General features: G+C 45.7%; 1 protein-coding gene across 2 annotated transcripts in view; it reads left to right on the top strand.

Moving 5' to 3' along the window:
* The window catches only part of TOMM20 (translocase of outer mitochondrial membrane 20), a 50,925-nt gene that overhangs the window by 13,704 nt on the left and 21,883 nt on the right, over window positions 1-15,338 (top strand). For both annotated transcript variants that reach the window (XR_001875240.1, XR_001875239.1), the window contains exon 5: window positions 263-427. The gene's annotated coding sequence lies outside the window, so the exon portion shown is untranslated. The remainder of the gene's footprint in view (window positions 1-262; window positions 428-15,338) is intronic.

The raw sequence follows: 15,338 nt of genomic DNA, 5'->3' as shown, positions 1-15,338 counted from the left end.
CAGGTTACAGCCTCCATGTTTATGGAGTTCTTCTAATTGGAGTGTTTGACATAATGACACTCACCTGAATTTGCATAACCATGAGGGGTTGCTATTTGATTTATGTTTCATTTGGTTTTATCTCTCCATCTGAAGTTTTGAGCTTATGTTAGAAGTTGTCTAACACAACTCAGGGCCCTTTTTTACTTCTTTGTATTTACTGGCCATTGACACTGGCAGAATTCTTAGCATGAAATTATTATTATTACTTCTGTACCAGCAGAGATGTGTGTGGCACTCTGAAGAATCTATCAAGATGAAGTCTCTGCTTCTGCAAGCTCACAACCTGCGGTCCTGATCCCGTAATTTACTCTGCATGGTCCTTTCCTCATGGAAACCTAAGCAGTCAAGAGCAGGACATTGGGACAGTGACACAGGAAGGGAGAAGGTAAGGTTTAGGATAGTACGATTGTTTTGGTAGCAATTGGGTGGGTGTTTTATCTGAATTATGTATGAAGCTCTAAAGCTTGCTTCTTTTCTTACGTAGTAGTTGGCTAATCAGTGGTAGTTACTAGTGTAATCAGGAAAAATCAGACCTCAACCAACCATAGACTTGCCTATAAATCATGAAACCTACTAAAAGAAAAAAGTATTAAAGACACTCTCTAACTGAATAGATTTGAAGCACAACTCCCCCGTCCCAGCTGAAATCAAAGAACATGAGCTGTCGAGCACTGGGTTAATTGCTCTGCTGGCAGTCCTGCAGTTCATAGGTGCCTTCTGCATTGTAAATGTAAGAAGCAATCTTTCAAAAATCTAGCTTGCTGTTGGATAGTAACTTTAGAAGGAACTCTGACTGTTCTGTCAAAACTTAGTAATCAGCCCACACTGTAGTGCCTGAAATTTGGTGACACCATCATGCAAATAGGAAAGCTGGGTCATAGGTATTAAGCAGGTGTGAGGGAAATAGCTTAGAAGGCAATGCAGTGAGTCAGTATCCACTAGATGGTGGATTGCAAACTGTGAAAACTTGACAACCTGATAAAACGGTTGAAAACTTTAGAGAGAGAAAGTTGTAGCCCAGTTTTGGACAGCTGCCCCATCCTTAAAAACAATGCAGCCTTCTAAATCATGCTTTTGACCTTCAGAGTCTTGGTGGTTAGAACAGATGTTATCTGTTGGCCGTTTGGCTCTGTCCTCCTTTTTCTGCTTTGGAGCTGGTTTCTGGAAAGCTTCTGCCTGGCAGGAGCTGGATATGTGGTAGCCATATATTCAGAAAGTCAGATGATCAGACTGGTGTGTCCTGCCACCCTCAAGAACGAATGGACCATCTGGTTCTTAGTGGAAGCTTGAGCTAACCAACCACTTGGGCACCTTGGCTTCTCTGGGCAACCATGGAAGTAAGTGCTCAGAAGTTATATTGATTTTCTAAAGGGCACAGAGTCCCAGGGATGAACTGTATTGATATTGGGGCAGTGCTCTCCCCCTGGTTTATGTCACAAAATGGGAAACAGGGAAAAAAACTGGCTTCTTTGTAGAATCCCTCCCTTCATTTTCATTGTTTCCAGGATAGTGTTAGGACCTTGTCCCAACTGACAAGGTCGGGAGCAGTGTTTTGTCTGCTGCATTGCCCTCGAAGATTTTCAGCAGGCCTGACAATATTTGTCATTAGACTTTAGATCTTTTCACAGATGGATGTTTCCTGTCTTGGGCAGCACATTTTCAAGAAAAATAGTGATTTCACCCTGATTTTAAAGAAAAAAAAAAGAACCAGATTGCAGTTTGACAGAACCAGCAATGGCTCAGACTCTGGATCCTTTATGGCTTTCCTTTTTTAAAATCTTACTGTTCAAATTCTGCCTCCTCAGCTCCTGATAATGTTGCAGGTGATGTGGGCTTGATCTCGGGGGGTGACAACACAAGCTTTGTTATTGATTGATGAAGAAATAGTTTTGTAAATTCAAAGTATTCGTAGGTCCTCATAGTTTTCAGTCACCAAAGAATTTGTAGAGGCCATCACTGGGTTTTTGAAGAAATGCTGCTGTAAGAGTAATTCACTGGAGCAGCATAGATTATCTTCATATTGGGGAACTTTACTGCATTTTTCTTTTTTCTTGGAAGACTACATTATTTTTGATAATATCAAAGAATGTCATCCTTATTGACATTGCTGCAAATGCAGTACAGCTGTGCTCTTGTGAAGCTTCACAGGACTCGGAGACCAAAGAGACAGAGCTAATGATTAGCTAGACATACTGTCCTATGCACCACAGCCAATACAGTCTGCTACTAATCATCTTTCAGTGCCCATAAGGTGTGAGAGTGGTCATGTATTTCCAGTGGGAAGTGCTTGTGCCACGAAGCAGAGCTTTGTGGGCAGTCTTGGATGCCTGATGCAAGGCTTCTGCCATTGCTTCCCAAAATGATGGTCTCTTCTGGCAGTTCAGGCATTTGGGAGTGTTTTTGTTTTCTGGTTAAATATGTCTGCTGCATCCAGGATCTTCCAATTTAACATCTTTCAATGAATGTCAGAATTTCTATACACCAAAGCTCTTTTTTCTTTTTAACTTCCTATGTGAAGGTCATACAAAAGTATTCATTCACTGCCCTTTGCTAGGCATCTTCTGAAGATCGAGTGCCTGCCTTTTGCTGTCTAAGGGGCTTATTAGCATTTTGACTTTTCTTTTTTAAAGTGTTGAAAGGTTAACGTTTGTATTCTTTTCAGAATACAAAGGAAATGTGTAATTGCAGAGGCACGTAGTGGAGTCAAATTATCAGAGTTGGCACTGCAGGATATTATCTGGGCACACAGGTACTGAGGTGTTTGGCAGCATAACTGGGGACAGCACATCAGGTCAAGATTCAGGCCTGTCTCCTTGGGACAAGGTAGTGCTCATGCTCCTGCCGGCCCATCATTTTGCCGTAGACATTCATATGACAATTGCAGAAGATGCCCAAGGTGTGGTAACTTTGTGTGCAACAGCAGCAGCAATGGAAGATGAGAATCTGTGGGCCTCAGTGTAAGTGCCAGGTTTATCCCAGCAAAGCCAAGTTTGTCTTAAACTTCCTTTGGGTGGAATTTTTCCATTTTCCCCTTGCCTTCCTACACATGTCTTTTATAGGCCAAGTGGTTTTGCAGTTCTCAAGCTTGACTGTAAAGCACAGGAAGGAAATGAGGCCCCATGTCCAGGTAGCTGCCTTCTGCCCAGGGGCAGGCACCGGTGTGGGAGGCACAGAGAGCCTGTGAAGCCCCATATGTTTCAGCTTCCCAGAGCCGGTGTCGCTAGATGGCAATGTGGTACTCCTGCAGCTGGAGCTTCTGTAAAATGTCTTCCTTTTTTCTGTATTTGTCTCTGCCAAACTGATGATTGCACCCACCACCCCGGCAAGAGAACAGAACAAAATCATTTCATAGAACATTACAGCTGTTGTGCCTTTTTCTTTTCTTTCTTTTTTTCCTTTTTCCCCCACAGTTCTTTGTCCTACAGCAGGGTGCAGAGGTTTAAAAACCTTTCTTAATCGCTCTCCTTCTAAAAACAGAGAAAATGCAGCCTCTAGGGAGCAATTAGCTGTGAGAAAAGCATTTCTCAAACAATTGCCAGGAAATATTGTCTTGACCGATATTCCTGATGTAACACTGTCGTTCTCAGTACTGTTATTCTAAGATACTCGACTGCAAAAACAGCAGGGTACAGATCTGTAATGCACAATCTGCAGCTTACCACCTACCTTACCTTTTTATATGCATTTACTTTCAGCTTGTGTCCTTCCCCCCCCTGCCCCTGGAGCTATTCTGTTTAGGAGAGTGAAGAATTATTTGTGACTTTCCTCTTGTGAGTAGTGTATCAGGCCAAGGCTGTGACAAGGCACGGCTGAAAATTAAGGTTATGCCTCTGCTGCCTGGATTCCTGATTGAAATTCAGTGGCAGTGTGCTGTGGAGGAGATCAGGCTGCATGTTCACAGAAATCCCTTCTAGCCTTAAAGCCTGGCAGCCTGAGAGTACGTGAGGTTGGTGAAGCCTGAATTTCAGTAGGAGCAGCTGGAGAGCAGGTACATGTGAAGCAGGCAGCAGAAATACACTGAGACCAGGGGCTCGACCCTGAAAGCCCACTCCCCATTGTTGTATTCATGGAAAGTGGACTAGGGTTGGGAGAGGTTGGAGGAATGGTGGTAAGCTTCAGGCACTAAAAGCCAGCATTAGCAGTGGCCAGAAACTGCCACTAACTAGCCAGATAGCCATATGTACATGTGTGCATGGCCATAGTTTGTATTGTACGGTTCAAATTCTGTCCTTCTTTACGTACATTCATGGAGATCTGAGAAGTGAGCCTCGCTCTGTGGGACAGGGTGTGAACTGAAGCACCTTCTGGAGGACAGACAGCAGTGTAATCCTTTCATTCAACCATGTCTGCAGCTGCTTTTTATAAACTTGGCATAAATACATACTCAGTGAAGCCAGGCCTGTGTAGCTGGAAAATATTTTCCACCATCCAAAAAAACCAGAAGATTGGAAAAAGAGCCCAGAAATTGTGCATAACATGGAATGGCCTCGCTTGTGGTTTTTTTCCATGACTTCCTCAGCTCATTTTTCTACTGCCAATTTTAGAAGCCCATAAGTCATACTTGTTAAACTTTCTCAGTTAAAATGTAACTCTAAGAACAAAGTCATATGATATGTTGCAGCCAAATAATCCTTCCAGAGCCTCTGACTGGAGAAAAACTACCCTGATCTGGCCAGCTTGCAGTCCCTTATGGGCTTCTGTGTCCCGGGAGAGACAGGGCTGAGGGGGCAGGTTCGCAGCCCAAGGCTCAGCTGCAATGCCTGCATGGGTGACAGCTTCCTGGTGGACTTCGGCAAGCATTTCTCCCTGCTTTTGCCAGGGTGGTCAGGCAAAATTTTCTGCTTCTGCTCTAGAAGGACTTGAAGCAGGAAGCTAAGCAGAGGAGGGAGTGAGGGGAGGCAGTACAGAGGCTACTGGGGTTCAGCAGTGGAGGAAGGTGCTGCTGCAGTCATGGGGAAGGAGTTGAGGGGTGAGAAGACAGCAGGTTGCCAAAAGCGAAAGTGAATTTGCTGGAGGGTTTGAAACAAGGACATCCTCACTTCAGTGCCTTTTTAAGTGTTGAATCATTATGGAAGTACTTGCATGCCAGGAGCAATACTTTTATTTGCCAGTTTTGGTCTCTTTTATAGGGTGATTTTGCTTACACCATGCCCCAGATGATTGTCTTGAAGTGCCATCCCTTGTCCAAGGTCTGCTCTGACCACTTGCAAAGACCAAATCCCAGTCAGTGCTAGGGGGTCACTCTAAATTTACTAAATTTACTGGGGCAGTAGCCAAGAGCAGAATCTGGCTGTTGGCCCTGCTGGCAGTGGTCCTCCATCCTGCCTGCACTCCCAGGGCTGGCAGTCCCTGCCTAGGCCCCTGTGACCTGCTGCTGGCTTGGGAAGGCAGGGAGTACCGGTCTCCCACAAGGGCTGCGTTGGGCAGCCTCTGTGCTTAGGGCGTGCAAGTATGGCAGGGCATGAGGGACTAGAGCAGGCAGAGGAGAGGCAGGTGAGAGGAGGGAGTGGAACTGTATGGGGCTTCTCCATCTGCTCCAAGTTCCAGCCCTGCCTCCCACTTGTGCTGAGGCAGAGCAGCATGGAGAATCTCCCTCTGGAAAAAAAGAAAGAAAATACCTATGTTTTTTCCCCTAAACACCAGCTTTTGAGTTGGGTTCTGCCCTCAGTGGAAACTGGGAGAGTGTCTGGAGGAAGTTGGGGGAATCACAGTGCTGCGGAGCGGCTGCCAGGAGCAGCGGGCCCCAGAGACCGCCTTTCTGCAGCAGGGTGTAACACCCTCGCAAAGCCTGTGTGGTCTTCACGGGAAAGGAGGAACTGAGCAAACGCACTGGAAACCAGCAAGGGTGTTGTAATGTTTTTTGGACAGCCTGTTTCAAAAGCCAGCGACTGCCTCTCTCTCTCCCCTGGCAGCTGCTTCCCGTGCCATGACATTGAGGGAGGTGGTGGTGACTGATGTAACTGCGGCCGGGGAGAGTCACTTGCCCAATGTGCGGAGGCTGGCTGACTGCCAGAGAAATTTGCTAAGGCTGGGTTTTCTCACAACGGGCTCCCTCTGCACATACCTGTAACTGGGCCAGGTGCTTGGCATGGCCGCCTCCCCAGCCAAGTACACGAGGTGGCAGAGCTACTCAAGCCAGGAAGAGAAGAAGAAGAAGAGAAGGAAGAAAATTTTGTTCTCATCCCACATGAATGCAGACCCAATAACATACCTAGGCATGCATTGTTTTTGTCTCCATGTTGTAATTAATAATGATGTCTGTTTGCTGAAGCCAGCTGTTCTTCGTGCTAATGGCTGGAGGTGTGGGGGAGAGGGTGAGGAGAGGCCTAGCAGTTTTTTTGCTGGATCACCACCTTTAAGTTATTGTGACAGACCTTTAAAAGGATGTCTTTGTATGAACTGGAATATAATGCTAAGCTGGGCTCTTAAATTCCGGCTCTGTTGAGAAAAAAGATCCTTTCATATCGATTGTCATTTTGTATGCAGTTCAGGCACCGACTTGTAGAAAATCTGGGCCAGGAGAGATATCATTAGGTATTTATGGGGGTTTGGTTGGCTCAGCAGTCAGTTTTTCCATTGTCATGCCGTGACAGTAGTGCATTACATACACCCTCAGGAGACATCCTTCTGCTTCCACAACAATAAAGGACTTTTTTTTCTTTTTCTGACTCATCTTCAGCTTGGAAAAAAAAAGGCCAACTACCACCAGTAAATATAATTAGGAACAGGCAGATATACTGTAGGTAGCTTTCAGAGCCCATTGGGATAGTTCCTGTTAAAATATATGCTGGTGTTTGCTTACCCCATGCTTAGACCTCCAGCTGCATTCCTGATTATACTTAAATGTTTTAACATAGCCTGTTGATGTTGTAGGCTGAGGAGCCATTTCTAGTTTGGACCAAGAGAAGGAATATATTTAATGCTGGGATCGTCTTTCATGCACACGCAGGAGCTTTGGCCAGTCTCACAAGGAAGAGGAGTACAAATGGCTGTGCTGTACCGGATGTGAGGTCCACTTAGCTCTTCATCCTGCCTCTGACAGGGGCCAGCAGCAGATGCTGGGGGAAAGAGGACAAGAAGCAGAGCAAGTCTAGACTGACTGCCCCAATGTGCCTTCTTGGCTCCCAGCATAGCTATTCTCGTTCACTAAAGGACAGGGGAAGAGGCAGCTACTTCCTTAGTCCTGTTCTCCGGCTTCTTCGGGTCCCTGTTGTGCAGTTGCCCCTGTTTGTTTTGCTTCCCAGATGTGGCTTTGCATGGAATGGAAAGCAGACCCAAGTCTGCTCTGTTTCACTTTGGATCCACTTGGTCACGTGAGGATCTCTGGGTTAAATGTGTCCTGGCTCCCTCAGTATTTCCCTTATGTAAGTGTGATGGAGCTGGGAGCAGGTGGTGTACATCTGGGCTCTGCTGTCTGCCAGGTGGGTGTTTCTTTACACCCACTTACAAGCTGAAGTCCTTGCCATCCCAGTTAGGGGCTGCTGTGTGTGCCATTGGAGCACCATGAAGCTGGGACCTGGTCTTTGGGTCCATATTTCATCTCAGGGTGAAGGCTGACACCGGTTACATGACTGTGAACAGGCCAATTGGGAGATTAGTACAGCTTTGTTCGTTTATTTATTTATTTTAACCTGTGACTAAGATGGGGGAGTATTTGGATGGAGCCACTCCTCCCAGAAATTGCTGTTTATATTTTAGTCTCCTGAGCAGAGTCAGTCATATCTGAAGTGCTCATAGCCCAGCAGTGGTATGTGGGCTCTGCTGTCATGTCCTCATGTAACCTGGTGTTCATGCTGCCGGACAGTGTGGGCTGGTTGTTTGCTCATCCCAAGCACAAATGACCAGAAGTTTTCCTCTGTATTCCCGATTGCTGAGCTCAGAGGGGTGGAGATGGAGTAGAGAAAGAGCAAGCTTTCATCTGGAAGTGGCCAAGTGTTGAGTAGGGCCAAAGCTGGGGTTATGCTGAGAGAAAGGAGACAGTGTGGGTGGGGTGATGGCTGTACAGCCGCAGACAATATTGCAGGGCTCACCTGTCCAGCATGTGTTTAGCACAGTCACTTGTAACACTGCTGTGTGTGTAAGCAAGTGAGTACCTGCTGCCATGTGATCAAAAGGAGACATGCTTTTAGAAACATGCGAGGGTGGTGTGAAAAAACAAGTCAGCTGAAGTATCCTTAGCTTGTAGGACACCTGTAGGCTAATAGACACAAATGAAACAGTGCACAGAAACTCCTCAAATATCAAGCTGCTGTTTATTTCCATTATCTTTTCCTAATTCCACCTGTATAAGCTACTTATTTCAATTCAACACCCTGGCTGTAGACATTCCTAATCTCTAGGAGAAGGGCAGAGCCAGTTCAGACAACCTTGGTAGAAAATGGTTTCCCGAAGTGACGATCTTGTTCCATGTGGAACGGCAGAGGGCAATACAGAGAACTAGGCAAGAAGAACTTAAAGCTTAGGGCTTTAAATAGCAGATGACTAGGTGGCCAGAGAACTAAAGGTATATGGGGGAACAGGATTTTGTATTCTTGAGCCAAGGGAAGTTCTGAGAATCCTGTCCCCATATGTCATCAGTTGCTAAAACAAGTCTTCTGGAAATGTAAAAGTCTGTCTCTCTCCCTTCCTTGCCCCATAGCAATATAAGTAGCACAATTTCATCTGAATTTCGTGATAAATGAGTAATCCTGCCTCCACGGCTGTCTGAGACTTCTGCACCACATCCTTGCTCCAGCTTGTAACGTTAGTGCAGTAGTTTACAATGTCTGGGATAGACAACATTTCTTCTGTTTAGTGTGCTGTGATGTGTTCACAGGGCACAGTGTTGTCTGTCAGGTGAGAAATGGAGCAAGACTCCTCTTGAGCCATTGGTCTTGGGCATTTTCTGTTTTAGCACTTCCTTATTCTTCAGCAAGTCACCTGGACAGCTAATGACCAAAGTGAGGCCTGTTAGCCTTTGGTCACCAAACTTAAATCTGGGGTTTTTTTCTGAGCCAATGTTGTAAACAAGGCATACACCAAAACTGTTTTAAGCTGTCATGGCAAGGGCTAGAAAACAGGAAGAAGCCAGTGCCAGCTCAAATGCAGTGTATGCTGTGAGTGGTGCTCTCATTTCCACCATGGAGCTCTTTGACATCCTAAACAAACAGCTCAGCCATAGCAGTGCAGCAGAAACTCTCCAGAGAACGGGGACTGTGGAAACTTCCCTTATGTTGATGGTACTTCCTGGTCAGGGCCCAGCAGCTGTGGGATTGCAGGGAAAGTTTCTGTGGTGCTTGCTCATGTGTTTTGTGAAGGATCTGGAGGCTGCCACTGCCCTCCTGTTTGTGAGCTTCTTTAACTATGTCTTCAGTGGTAAGTAACTGGGGGAGAGGAAAAGCAGCTTTTGAGCCATGTTGAGGTTGACCTTTTTGGGGTGAAGAAAGACCTAGATGTTGGTGGTGCTCAGAGATGCAGACTGAGCCAGGTTTGATCTTGGGAACGCCTACGTAAAGATGGGATATTTCTCAAGGAGATAACTGTGTAAAACTGGTGTAAATGAGGCCAGACTCCTGGGGTTCTGTTCTCCAAATATGAGTTTTATATTAAGGTCAGTGGGAAGCAAAGGTGTGTCAGTCTTTGGGTGGATAGGGGTTTTTTTGCCGCTGCTTGAGCACAATGGAGAACCTTGGAGAAGTCTTTATAAGTGAGTTGACTACCTGCACCTTGTCTGATTTATGTCCCTCTGTCTTGTGCTGATGCACAGCCAAACATCAGCAGGCTTTCTCAGTGTCTAGATCACTGCTTCCATGGGGTTGCAACATGCAAACTGTCTTTCAGAGAGAAGGAATGAGGTTAGCAAGAGGAAGCTGTGTGAGCCTTAGTTTGCATTATTGAATCATGCTGGGCTGGGTTTTTGGCAATTCCCTCTCTCAAGGCCCAGAGTTTCAGTGGTTTCAGGTTGCAGACCAGCACAGTATCAGTAAGTCCATTCCTCCATGAAGGTCAGAGTTACTTTCACTCCATCCCTCCCCTTCTCCCTGGGAGAGTAAGGATGTTTAATGACAACAAGGGTTCAGGGTGCAGTCTGAGCAGGAGAAAGCACCTTTGCTTCCTGCCAGTTTGTCGTCCTGCAAGCAGGCAGAGACAGCTGTCTACTTTCCCCACGTAACCACTGGAGTGTCCAGCTGCCCCTACAAGGGTTCGGCTGCCTGTACCTCAAATGGAAGCCAAGGCCAGTTCTGAGTGCTTGCGACCTCCTGTGACCGGCCCTTGGCATAGTTTTCCCTCTGGCCTCACCAGCTCAGGAGGAGCCCCATCCATGATAAATTTTGAGGGTGTGCTTTTACTGACAATGCCTAGGGAAAACTTGAGGTGTCTGATGACAGTGTATTTCTGTCTTAAAGCTGCTTTGTGGTACTGAAGGACAGTTATTGAAATAAATAAATAAACATAGCAAAATAAAACTCAGGAAAGAAAACAGCTCAACAGGAAAGTTATGGACATAGCCATCAGCCTGATTTTATTTGTTTTGGGCTGGGTGACAGTCACAAGTGCAGAATTCAGTGACATTGAAACCTTTCTCTACAGGTGAAGGGACACAAAATGGGATCTAATTTGTTCTTCATGGGGCATCACTTTCTGGGGTTCTTTTTTTTTTATCTGACAAGAACCTGCAGGAAATTTATGTCAATGTCATCAAAGATACATTCTTGTTACTTTCACAACTGTGACCTTGTATCCAGCTAAAAGAGTTATAGCCGGTAACCAGTGAGATGCTCAACTTACGTCCACAGGGCAGATTTTCCAAGCAGCAGCTATGCTGGCAGGGATACCTGCCATGCTGTCCAGCCCCAGTGGTGCCAAGTGATTCTGGGAAAATGCGGGCGGTGACGCCATAGACAAGTAACGATGGAGGTGAATTCCTGGAATAAGCCTACTGAGAGCAGCAGCCCGTGGTGCAGCATACCGTGGGATGCACTAATATAGGGACAACTGAAAAGTGGGAGAAAGGATCAGGCCTGGCCCACCGGCACGTTGCAGTGTCCTGTCCACACAGCAGGCAGCAACCTTACTGAACCGGTCACAGAAAATGGGCTGCTTGGCCAGGAGAGAACAGCTTAGCTATCACAGCTTTTACTTAGAGTTAGCTATGAGCTGGCCAGGAGCTGGCCAGGCATAAATTGCTTTTACAGTTAGTCCTGCCAGCTGCACTACCAACAAAGCAAAAATTGTCCGAGGAACAAGTCTCAGGTTCACACACTTAAATGGTACCTGTCATAAGGTTGCTGAACTTCTCACCAGGGCTGGGACTACAATATTTATTGTATTGGCATGCTGTCTTTTCTGTTCGGCTGCCGCATGATTGTATTATATCACGTGCTGTTGACAAGGACTAAACTGTGTATAGAGATAACCGTGACCTTGATCTCTGCATGGTGAAACCAGAGTAAATTACTGTTTATTTCAGTTTAAACAAGCTTAGAATCTGGCCTTCAGATCATGTTATTTCTCTAATTCAACTGGTCGTATTTATAAATTCATGTGATGGTCAAAATGATCTAGTAAATGCCAGCACACAATCCTAGCACTTGCAAAACATCGAATTTATATATTGGCACATTTCCTATATGCTGACTGCAGGACTAATAGGTTTCATATTGGGACATCCAAGTTTGTTTCAGCAAAGGTATGCATGACAAAGCCATGTTATAATCTGGGTACTGATTACGGCATTGAAACATGTTGGCTCAGCATGTGGTGGATTTGGATGCGTAGATAGATCAACTTTTTAGTGACCTATGGCTTGATTTCAGCATGGAGAAGATTGTCAGCATGTTTGTGCTAATTAAGGAAACAGCATGGGAAACTCCTTTCCACTGCAGATACAGCCAGACCTCAGGAAATGTCATTGCTCCTCAATGTTTTTTGTAACAGGCAGTTTGTCTTGAAGTAGAGAAACAGCTTTGTGTCTTAACTGTATTTCTAAACTGCACTGAAGCTTGTTTGGGTCTTGTCCAAGTCTTCCATTTTGACCTGTTTCTGGAGGATGGACTGAACGGTTAGGTTACAAACACATTAGGGGAGTGTTTCAGCTGTATTTGGGGCCAGTAGCACAGGCTTAGATTCTCTGCCTTGGTTGGGTTTATTTGTAATGTTGACAGTAGCTGAACACTGAGAAATAAACACAAGTTTATACTCATGCTTTGCTGGAAGAACTTTCTTGCTACTGGAAATAACTCTTTTGCCCAAAACTAACTCTTTTTTTTTTTCATTCAAGCAGTGCTTTGGATATGTTATGCTACTTATACTACATTCCCGTGTTCAAGTTCCCAAGAAAGCAGGTTGAAATGTTGCCAACTCTATTAAGTTCTTTCTGTTACACTGAGTCAGCTGCTGTGATTTTACCTTTGCTCTTGGTCAAAGTAGTACACTCTATTACCTTGTTGTTCTTTTTTTAAACATAAGAAATTGCAATACAAGTGTTTGTTCCATGTGCCTACATTTCCTCCTTCTTCAGTGACAAAAGCAGCACATTGGTTTTGTTATTAATAAGAGAAGTATACCTAGAAGCCCTTGATGTTTGGGCTGTGGATTCCCAAGGGATACACAGCCCAAACATAAAGGGCAAATAAAAATGGGAAAAATAAGTGCCTTTATTTGCACTTATGAACAGGGAACTGAAGTAACCGCAATTAAAGGGGTACTTAATTTATTCTTAGTGAAAGGCCAAAGGAAGAAGTCTTCAGTGAGGCTACAAGTAGATCCAGGACCAGCAGATCTCTGTTCTGGAGCTCGCTGGCCCCAGCAGCGCTCAGTCCAGCAACCTGTTCCTGGTACAAGGTGCTCTCAGAGCTTCTGGCTTTCTGCGCCCTCCCCTTGAATAAGAATTCTTGCTGAATTGACACCTACAGTGAGAGGTTGTGGTGGCTGCTTGTAGTGATCATTGAAGGCCTCTAGAAATGCAGCTTCTGTAAGCAGGGGGTCATGGCAGATGTTCCCCAAGTGCCTGTCCATGGGAAGAGTTTTGCAGCTCTTACAAGTGAGCTGTAACCTGACTTACCTCCCTTGGCATTTTGAAGTCTGGTGAAACATGATGCATAATGACACTTATTCTGCCTTTGCAAGTAGGTGACTGCCTTTATACTGAAGTGTCTCATTGGCGAACCTCACCTCAGTGCAAAGAGCTTATTCAGATGTAACTGCAAAAATGAGGACTGGCTAAATAATGCCTCTGACTGAAAGGATCCACTGAAGCTCATTATAATGATCTTAATTACTTCCAATTCAGCTGTGTCTGTGATATCAGAGTGCGAAGGTAATTATGGAAATGCTAAATACTATTATTATTTGATATTAGTGACAGGGTGGAGGCGAGACCTGGTGAGTCCTTCCCCCATCTGGCCTAGAGAGGAAATGAGGCTTACCCTTTCCCTCCCCTCCTTTCAAGGCCTGAGAAGGAAGGACTGTGCAGGCAGGGTGGAGCCAAGACTCTGCTCCTTCTTCCAGCTGCAGCAACCTTGACTCTTACTTTGCCTGCTTGGTGTCCAGAGGTGGCTCCTTTCTATGTGCAGCAAACTGGGAGAAACGAGAAATGCCTCCACACTACCCTTCCTGCCTCCATCTTAGCAGCAAAGGAAGCAAACATCTTCTCTCTCTGTCCCACACTGGTTTTGCTGGTCTTTCCCTCAGTTTACTCTATCTTTTCTGTGGCCCTCTGCTACTACCTGATGTTGCTGGATTTTCCCATCATGCTGTCTTAGCTGTGTGATCTCAGCAGGGCTCCACCAGCTCAAGTGCTCCTTGGCTTGCATGGGGTTTCCATTTCCTCTGCATTGGTGGCTCAGACTCTGAGGACAAGGAGGGGGATGTTCAAACCTGGCTTTTAAGGTGTCTCAAACCAGATGACCACCTGAGGTCCCTTCCAGCCTCAATTATTCCTTATTTTAGAGGCCCTGGCTTGCTACTGACATTGTTCTAGCCCGGGAAAGTGCTAACCCTTTGACCCATGAGAAGTTTTTAAGGAAACGGTGATAACTTAACGTGGTTAACAATTTGCTGCCTGACTTTTGTGTAGGGCCCAACAGACTATGTGGTCTGTAAGAACCCTCTATGCTGTCAGGGTCTGCAAAGCAAAGCTGCAAGCAGCAGCTTTGCCAGCCCTCCCAGAATATGGGTGAAACAGTGAGAGCACATTCAATTAGCTCTGCTCATTGACCACACCAGCCTGCACTAGGAGAAACCTGTGCGGCGATGAGTCAGACTCAAATGATTACTTGACCCAAAGAAAGGCTTGATGATACACTGAGACTGGGACACACCAGCAGTGATTATACAATGATTCACTGCCTGTGCTCTGCCATTCAAAACATCCTCTGTGTTGCACAGGCAGGGCCATTCACCAAGGCTTCAATGAGGAAGTGATGTTTGCACCTTTAGCTGCCACCTTCTCACTGAATCTTTCAGCTACTGCCTCTGGTCAGGCTGACACTGGGGAAGTTTGATGGCAGGGGTAGCTCCTGACACTGCCATGTGACTACAGCTGGACACCTCCTGCTGATAATGTTCACCCTAAGAGGGTTTGGCCAAAGTGTAGTGCAGCCAGACATCCCAGTGTCCCCCCATCGCCATCCTGTGGAAGCACATCATTTATGCTAAACTGAGGAGCAGGTGGGAACTCAAAGTTCTTTAATTCTCTGTGCTCCAGCCCATAATTTGCACATCATTATTCAAAACTCGTAAATTCTTTGCAGAACCATTCCCGTTTCCATTTTCCCTGCTGTCAGATATGTGGAGCTCACACAGCCCAGACTGCTTCTGTGTTTCTTTTATATAGGGGCACATAGCTTGTCATCTCTTTTCATTTCTCATGCTGCTGTCTATACTTCCGTTTTTCCTCTTACACCCACCTTTTTGTCCTTTGCTCTTCCTCTCCTCCAGATTCCTTCCTGCCAGGTGTGGACACTACTCATATGGTTTCACCAAAATGGTTAAAATGGTCTGAGTGCGCTGCCTCCATCTATCTCGTCCTGATAAATGCTTCCCAAAGCACTGAGCAGGGAAGTCCTCAGCACCTGGGAAGCACCATTTTTCCTGACCCAGGAACTGATATTGCTTGTGGCAGTTTACTGGAGGTACTGGTAACATCTGAGGCATGGAAAGTTGACTCATGCTGGCTGGGGCTCACAAACGTGTTGGGGCACATGGTTTGTATGGTGCTTTCCCTGCAGCTAAGTTGAGCAACATGTTATTTAACAAGTAAGGCATTACTCAGGGCTCATAGACCTCGTGTTTTGCCAGTGACAAAGCTGCAAACT

The sequence above is a fragment of the Lepidothrix coronata genome, unplaced genomic scaffold (assembly GCF_001604755.1).
Source record: "Lepidothrix coronata isolate B3197 unplaced genomic scaffold, Lepidothrix_coronata-1.0 Scaffold61, whole genome shotgun sequence".
In the NCBI taxonomy this organism is placed as follows: Eukaryota; Metazoa; Chordata; class Aves; order Passeriformes; family Pipridae; genus Lepidothrix; species Lepidothrix coronata.
Note: the sequence above shows the minus strand (reverse complement) of the source record. Positions and strands in the feature narration are given on the sequence as shown.